Consider the following 6,573-nt stretch of genomic DNA (forward strand, 5'->3'; position numbering starts at 1 on the left):
ACAAAACAGACAGAGCAAGCATGGTGTTCCTTGGGAACCATTCCTTGAAAGGGCTTAGTCCTGGAGAGCGTCCCAAGCACAGCAGTGGCTCACTCAGTTGGCAGAGAGAAGCAGAAAAACTCACGTTGGAAACACAACATCACCGTCCAGAGGGACCCGGACAGGCCTAAGAGGTGGGCACACATGGTCCGTGTGAGGTTCAACAAGGCCAAGCGCAAGGTGCTGCACTGGGTCAGGGCAATCCCAGCCATCAGCACAGGCTGGGGGGTGAGTGAATTGAGAGCAGCTCTGCTCAGAGCAGGACTCGGGGGGATCCTTGTGGATGGCAAACTCGACAATACTCCCCTTGTGTCCTGCTCTGGTGAGGCTGCACCTCGAGTACTGTGCTCAGTTTTGGGCCCCTCAGTACAAGAAGGACATCGAGGCCCTGGGGCGTATCCAGAGAAGGGCTACGAAGCTGGTGAAGGGCCTGGGACACAAGTCCTGTGAGGAGCAGCTGAGGGACCTGGGGTTGTTCAGTCTGGAGAAGAGGAGGCTCAGGGGAGACCTCATTGCTCTCTGCAACTGCCTGAAAGGAAGGTGTGGGGAGCTGGGGGTCGGCCTCTTCTTGCAGGTAACTGTGATAGGACCAGAGGGAATGGCCTCAAGTTGTGCCAGGGGAGGTTTAGGTTGGAAATGAGGAGACATTTCTTCTCAGAAAGAGCAGTCAGGCAGTGGAATGGGTTGCCCAGGGAGGTGGTGGTGAAGCCAGGGATAGAAGAATGGGGGCTTGCTTAATCGCATTAATGATTTCTAAATAAAACTATCGTAATTATTAAAGCCAGGAATGGAAGAATGGGGGATTGCTTAATCACATTAAAAATAGATGTTGCTGAATGTCTTTGCTTACTACTGTGCAAATTAACTGAAACAAGGAGACTTGGGGCCCCTCACAAAGGATGGTTCCTGACAAAAATGGGGAACCTGTCTCAAAAATCAGCTGAGACAGACCTTGTAGTTTGGACAAGAGCCAAGGAGCAGCTGAGTCTGCACAAAGGCAGGGGGTCAACTAGTGGTGATGAAGAAGAGTTATCGGCCTTCATCCTCACAACCCCCGGCGACCACCACCAGAAGGCACTGAGCAAGTGCAGACAGGAGGAGTTTATGGAAATGACTTCTTGGAACTAATTATAATACGAAGCGGGGATAGGTTATGCATATGTATAGGCGTATTGGGAAACTTCACGCATATGTAACTCTTTACTGCATATAACCAAGGCAAGTTGCTGCATTGGGGCGCGCATGCCTTTGGGAGCTATCCCGCATGTGCCCGGCGCCGAAATAAACCACATACCTACTTTATAACTCATTTGCTTGGAGTTGTACAGTTTTTCCATGAATCTGGAGTCACTGTCCCTGGGGGTGTTCAAGGAAAGGTCAGACGTGGTGCTTAGGGACATGGTTTAGTGGGTGACGGTGGTAGGGGGACGGTTGGGCCGGATGATCCTGGAGGTCTTTTCCAGCCTTAATGATTCCATGATTTGCCAGCACGTCCGCTTGCGCTCCAGAAGGCCAACCACATCCCGGGCTGCCCCAGGAGGAGCACGGACAGCGGGCTGATGGGGGAAGGCTTTGGGGAAAACCTCATTGCACCCTGCCATGACCTAAAGGGGCCTCTGAGAGAGTGCTAGGGCAAGGGGGGCAGCTTTAAGCTCAGGCAGGGTAGGTCTACATCAGGAATCGGGAAGGAAATCTCTCCTATGCGCGTGGCCGGGCCAGCGGAGCCCCCCTCCCTCGGGGCTCCCCAGCAGCAGGGGGCGCGCCGCGGACTACATCTCCCAGCGTGCCGCGGGGGCGCTGCGCACGCGCCCTGCGCGCGGGGACGCGCTCGCCTGGTGCCCGCAGCGCCCCCTGCCGGCCGCCGCCGGGGGGAGGTCTTGGGCCCGGGCCCGGCCCCGGGGGGGGGTTGGGGGGGGCTCCGGGCTCTGAGCGCCCCTGCAGGGATTTGGGGGCCCTCGGGCCAAGGCCACGTCCTGGGGCTGCTGGGTGCCGCTGGGGTGCTTTCTGCGGCAGCGAAGGAGCCCTTCTGCCAAGACTCCCCCTCCTTCAGCCCCAAACTTCGCTCAGGCAGGGCCCCCCCAGCGCCCAGGACTTTTGAACAGTCCCCAGGGATGGAGACTGCACCGTCTCTGCAGGACGCAGAACAAGGCTTATGAGGAGCGGCGGCGGGAGCCGTGGCTGTTTAGCTTGGAGAAAGGCTCGGGAGAGACCTTAGTGTGAATTACAGTGACCTAAAGGGAGGTCGGGGCGAGGTGGGGATTGGGCTCTGCTCCAGGTGACGCGACGAGGGGAAATGGCCTCAGGTTGCACCAGGAGAGGTTTCGGTCGGATAGGAGGAGAAATTTCTTTACCGAAAGGGTTGTGTGGCATTGGGACGGGCTGCCCGGGGCAGTGGTTGGGTCACCATCCCTGGAGGTCTTCAGGAAACGTGGAGATGCAGAGCTTGGTAGCATGGTTTAGTGGTGGACTTGTCAGTACTGGGTTAAGGCTTGGACTGGATGATCCTAGAGGTCCTCTCCAACCCGACCGATCCCATGGCTCGATGACGCTGCGCTGCTCCTTCATGCCTGCCTGCCCACGTGGCCGTGAGGGAGGAGCGGACAGGAAAAGCCAGAGGACAGAGGAGGAGATGTGCCGTGGGGAGCACACACGGTGATCCCCCCCTGCAGCTGCCTTCAGCACTCGCCCCGGAGTTGGCTCAGGCTGCTCGAGGCCCCAGCTGGAGCTGGCTGCAGCCAGACTGCAGCAGGGAGCTCCCCGGGGCCTGTTTATTTACCAGACTTCCAGTGGCATGACTAGCAGCTTTCTTTTATGAATAGGACGTGGTTTGGAAGTCTGTGCTGTTGTTGGTTTTAATGCGAAGAAGTAGGTCTAGTCTCCCAGGCACGGTGGCATAAAAACCATCCGAAAGAAGAAATGAAAACGTCCGCTAGCTTCAGTGGGCGAGGGATGGAGCCTTGAATTTTGACTGGGTAGAGAGAAGTGGCCTAGGAGCTGGGCGCTGCGGAGCTGGCTGTACAATCACTAGAGGGCTCCCGGGCTCTTCGGCGGCATCGCCGGTATTCACACCCCTGGACGGGAACCGCCGTGGGATTTGCCTGCCTTGTTCCTGCTCTGCAAATAGCCCTTCCCTGCCCCGACTCTGGTGCCACGAGTGGCAGCCGGGTGGTGCCTCACAGGCTGCTGAGGCGGCTCCTGGCTGCCAGCCCCAGCATCCCTGCTGCAAGACTGCTCCTCGCCGCAGGTTTCTGTGGCCAGGGCAGAGAGTTCGTGGTGGCTCCTCTCGTGCTGGGTGGTGCAGGCACAGGATGGAGGCTCCGACCATCCTCTGCTTCCCCTGCGGGCAAAGCAGCAGTCGGTGACACCCCAAGACTTGCCACCGGGCTGCCCCTGGCCCAGGAACAGCGGGGAGGAGAGGGTGAGGTAGAGGCCAGCAAAGAGAAAACCAGCTTTGGGGAGGAGGCTGCCAGGAAGGAGGCTTCTGCCTCCCCTCCTGGAGCAGGGATGGGATCACAGCAGCCCCGTGGCTGGGGACAGCAGCGCTGCCATGAGCGTGTCCAGGATCCCACGGCTGGGGGGTGCCCCCCCTGCTTTCCCCTGGCACAGGGCTGCCATGGGCACCTCCGACACCGGTGTCTGGCAGCTCCCAGCCGGGGCCTGAAGCTTGTCTGGTGTTGGAAGGGGTGGCAGGGGGCCAAAGGAAGAGTTTGGGCAAGGACAGGCACGGGGACAGCGGGGGGGGGCCCAGCAGCAGCCCTTGGGGTGGCCACGCACATGTGGGTGTGGGTGTGCAGGGAGGGGAAGAGAGGAGCCCAATGGAAGGGATCTGGGCAGGTATGGTGGCAAGCAGAGTGTCTTTGCTCAGCGAGGGGAATGGAGGAGATGTAAGCATGCGGGGAGAGCAAGAAGGGATTCAGAGCATCCCAAGAAAGGAGGAGACGTGAGAGCTCCAGGCTGGAGAATAAATGGGATGTGAGCATGAAGGAGCAGGACGCGGGTGCTCAGGGAGGAGAAGGGATGTGAGCAAGCAGGGCGGGCACTGGGGCATGCCCAAGGCTGGGAGGGCGGAGGGGTTGTGAGCTTGCCTGGAGGGCACGGTCTGCTTTGCATGTATGGGAGCGGGCACCAAGTCCAGGAAGACATGGCGAGGGCCGGGAGGCAAATTTAGAGACAGGTCACATGAATGATGGGCCCACACCACAAAGGCGTTTCTTCCCTAGGCTGCTGAGCAGCTGGAGGCGGCTGTTTGGATTTGGGACTTCACTGAGTGCCACATGCTTGGACTGCCATTTTACAACAACCAGAGAAAAAACACCGCGGAGATGTTTGAGAGCAGAAGGGGCAGAACTCAGCGGGGACCGACTGTCCCGTATGGCTCTGGGTGGCTGCCCAGGGTCCTGGCTGCGGGGCCAGGCTCTGCCGGTGCCTTCTCCTGGCAGAAGTCCCGGCACCGAGGGTTACTGCATGCGTCACAGCGGGTGCTGGCCCCGAGCTCCTGGCTGGTGAAGGAGCTGGAGGCGCTCGGGTGGCCGTGCTGGGTCCCCTGGGGGGCAGCTGGCCCTGGCTGGGGAGAGCCTTGGGGAGAGGGTCAGCCCTGGAGATCAGCAGGGGACGGGGAGGGAAGGGCAGGGGGTCCTGCCAGAGGCAGGCTGACATCCCTGGGTCTTTAGAGACCACCTGAAACTCCTGTGCTGGCAATCTGGGCTTTCCTTTTAACCAGCCACGACCTCTGACTGTTCCCCGCTGGCTCTTTTGGTCTTTCCAGATGGGCAGAAGGGGCCTGGAGCCGGGGGCTGCTTCACCAGGACGAGGAGAAAAAGGGTCCCTGAGCCAGTCCAGGTGAAAGCCCGGCTGGGAGCAGCTCTGCAGAGCAGCTCAGCAGCACCGTGACCCCATTCAGTTCTGCTGGGCCACCCCGAGCGCATTTCGGGCACCTCTGCTCCCCGAGCCCGGGCATTTCTGCGAGCCCCTCGCTCCCCAGCTCCTCCTCCCTAATCGCCCTGCGATGTGGGAATGCCCCGTGCCAGGAGGATTTCAGGGGAAAGCTCAGCAAATCACACCCAGCCGACGGACCGTGGCCTTGGAAAAGCAAAAACTACATCAGTGCCTCGAGCTCGGGATTTACAGACTCGCTGCGTTTTACTGGGCAGGGACATGGAGCTGTGATTTCGTACGTGAGACGGGCACGGTCTGGAACGGTGACTCGCAGGTAGCTCCCCAGCAGCTCTCTCTGCTCCAGTGCCTTAAGTGGCATTAATGTCCACGTTCAGGCATCTGTTTTATGTCCCGGGCTGCGCTCCTGGAGCAGGAGCCAGTGCCGCTGCAGGGCTGCGAACCCGGCGTGCTGGGTCTCACGGCCCTGCTGCTCAGGAAGGGGAGCTGTGGGGCAGAGCTGCTGCAGGTCCTGGGTAGCCCCGCACGGCCCTGGCTGGACCCGCAGGCACTGCCCTCCTCTTGCCCTGCTCGGCTGTCCCCGTGCTGCTGCGGAGCCGTCTGTCCTGGGCCATAACCTGGCGACAGAGCTGTGGTACAGCCACCAGTACGGGTGTCGGTACACCGACTTCATGGGTTGTCTTAATTAAACACTACAGATTCTACCATTCCCTATTTTTACCCCCAGCACCAGCGTGGAATTGGATTTAACCCCCGCTGTTAACTCCGTATCAGGGGTCCTGCGGTACCCGGGGAAGGTGAGTGCAGGCAGACGTGCCCGTTGCTCTCCGTTACCCCTTCCCCGACAGGTTCGGCACATTGTGAGCCCGTTAGGGCGACTGGACGCGGCCACAAGCAACGCTGGCACGTTCAGAGGGCGCAGGGGAGGTTGTCCTGGCCCAGCCCTAATGGAGGCAACGTCGGCTAAACCAGCGAGGTGACGTTCATCAATGAAAATCTTGGGGTCAGCAGGGACTGGAGACGATGCTGGACACGGTGCCATGCCCCGACCTCACGGCGCTGTTCCCAAAGCCTTGCTGACCAGGACCCTGCAGCCACACATCCCACGCTGTGGCCCCTGAGCCCTCCATGGTTGCTCCGGGTGCTCAGGAGGTCACATCCCTGCCTCTACACCCTGCTCCACCCCGTGTCCAGGCAGGTCCCCCACGAAGCCACCGCACCTCGTCCCCACCCTCCGAATAAGCTGACGGCAACGTAACGGTTTGGTGGAGGCCCAGAGAGGTGGGAGCGCATCTCCTCCCTCCGCGGGGCCAGGGATAGCCACGAGCCAAGCTGGGAGCAGCTCGATTTTGGGGGGGGACCTTCCTGCCTCAAAACCCAAGCCTGGCCCTCTCCCCCTCTGCAAGGAGCCCCCTCGGTCAGAGCCCTCCGGTACGGCCGCGTCTTGTCCCGGGGAGCCCGGAGCTGGGCCCAGCGCTGGTGACGTGGGCTCAGCGGGGCCGAGCGGAGGGGAAGCATCACCTCGAGCTGCTGCAGCGCTCCTCCCAGGGCAGCCCAGGATGCCGGCGGCCTCCTTTGCCGCGAGGCACATCGCTCACGGTCAGCTTGGTGCCCACCAGGACCCCACGTCCTTCTCCGCAG

This window comes from Cygnus atratus, chromosome 27 (assembly GCF_013377495.2).
Source record: "Cygnus atratus isolate AKBS03 ecotype Queensland, Australia chromosome 27, CAtr_DNAZoo_HiC_assembly, whole genome shotgun sequence".
NCBI classification, from domain to species: Eukaryota; Metazoa; Chordata; class Aves; order Anseriformes; family Anatidae; genus Cygnus; species Cygnus atratus.